Genomic DNA, 2,306 nt, shown 5'->3' with positions numbered 1-2,306 from the left:
TCCCCTATCTGCCTTTGCCTGACTTATTCCTTTGAAGGGGAGGAGGGAGAGAGAGGATTGTGTATGTGTGGTGGGGAGATGGTGATGTGGGGGGGGGGGAGTGAAACTGCAGTCTGACTTCTCATGCAGTCTCCTTCTCCAAATGAACAAGTGATGAATGAGGGATTTGGAGTTTTGGAGCAGAGGCTACCAATTTACCTCTGATTAAGTCACTGGTCCCATGCAGAATGAAACCACTCTCTCCCTGCTCAGCACCAAGTTCAATGTAGTTGGGTTTGAGATAGGAAGACCTAGACCCCATCATGAGGTAGCAATCTGAACTTAGGTAGAAAGATGTGCTCAAATACTCCCTTTAATACTCACTAGCTTCATGACAAAAGACAAATCATTTAATGTTTATGAAACTTCTTTTTTCTTCATCTGTATAAAGGGAATGATACCTGTAGTACTTATTTCACAAGTAGTTGTAAAGCTCAAAGAGACAATATATGTAAAGTACTTTGTAAGACTTGAAGGGCTATATAAATGTCAGTTGTTATTATTAGACAATTAGTTGATGTAGTGGATTGAGCACTGGACCTAGAGTCAGGAAGACTCATTTTAAATACAGCCTCAAATACTAGTTGTGTGATCCTGGGCAAGTCACTTAACCCTGTTTGCCTTGATTTTTTCCATCTGTCAATGAACTGGGGAAGGAAATGGCAGACACTTCAGGATCTTGGCCAAGAAAACTTCACATGGGGTCATGAAGTGTCAGACATGACTGAATAACAACTCAATATTATTATTAAGCTTAATAAATTCTAAAAACATAGGGGCCAGACAGGGTCCTCAATCTTTTTCCATTGTCATTTCAATTTTTCTCCTTCACTTCCTACATCAAGCCTAGGACTGGGTTTAAGCCCTTTCTTTTAATCATTTCACCAGGGCCTGTATGAACAACACCAGACCTTTATCCAGTTAGCCATTCAGCCAGCCAACAAGCATTTCATAGGCTTACACCTACGAAGGAGGAAAGAACTCCATAGATCATCTAGTCCAATTCCCTAATTTTGTTCATATCAGAGACAATTAAGCGATTTGCTCAAAATAATATAGTAAGTCAGAAGCAAGATGGGAATGTAAGTCCTCTGCTTCAGTACTCTTACTTCTTGGACCAAGATGCCTCACTGTTAAGCGTCTCCTGCATACAATGCACCTTGCTGGTCTCTGAAGATACCAAATAATCCTGATCAAGAAATTTTCATTACAAATCATCGCTACCATTATTAGAACTAGTATTTATCATTACTATTATTAATAGTAATAATCCTTTCATTGGTATTTGTTGTTATTCAGTCCTGATTCTTTGTGACCCTATTTGGCCAAGTCTTTTAGCAAAGGTACTGGAAGAGTTTGCCATTTCCTACCCCGACTCATTTGACAGATGAAAAAAATCAAGGCAAATAGGGTTAAGTGACTTGCCCAGGGTCACACAGCTAATAAGTATCTGAGGTTGGATTTGAATTTAACTGAGTCTTCCTGACTCTGGGTCTGCTGCTCTTTCATGGTGCCACCTAGTGTCTTTAGTTGGTACAGCATTTTGAAATTTATCTCATTTTCTCTTCCCAACTACCCCATGAGGGAAGTAATAATGTTTGTTTGCATTTCCGTGGCACTTTAGGATTTACCAATTTTTTTTGTGCAGGTGTTATCTCTATAAGGAAGCATTTGGCTAGTACACACAGCTAGTACATAGGTGGCTGAGGCACTTGATTTTCAGTTACAGGAGGATAGATTTAGAGCTGGAAAGACACCACGGAGACCAGTTATTCCTACCTCCTCATTTTATAGATGAGGAAACTGAGTCCCTGACAAGTTAGTAAATAGCAGAGCTGTGGTCTGAACCCAGCTGCGCCAAATCAAAATCCAACACTTCCCCCAACTCCTCACTGCCCAGTGTTTTTGTGTATCCCTTCTGATTTTGGATCAAGTCTCTTTAAGATCTTTGCATTGGGGTAGGCAACGGGTGACATCGGGAATCCAGAAGTTGGGAGAGAGCAATCCCCTCTTGAGCCTTAAGGAAGTCCCTATTGGAAGGGACACAGATCTTGCTTCTGAACAGCTCCCAGTTTAAGGAAGAAGAAACAAGCCCTGCCTTCAGTGAGCTTCCAGTCTCCAAAAGAGTCTGTTCCTTCTTTAACCAGAATCATAGGGAGTTGCAGTCTGTCAGGCTTTGGATTGCTGATTCATACCATTGGCTTCTTTAATAGAACTGAAAGCCAGGATGCGAGAGTCCCTGGCTGGGACTAGGGCATGGTGAGACT

This window comes from Antechinus flavipes, chromosome 4, assembly GCF_016432865.1.
Source record: "Antechinus flavipes isolate AdamAnt ecotype Samford, QLD, Australia chromosome 4, AdamAnt_v2, whole genome shotgun sequence".
NCBI lineage: Eukaryota > Metazoa > Chordata > Mammalia > Dasyuromorphia > Dasyuridae > Antechinus > Antechinus flavipes.
Note: the sequence above shows the minus strand (reverse complement) of the source record.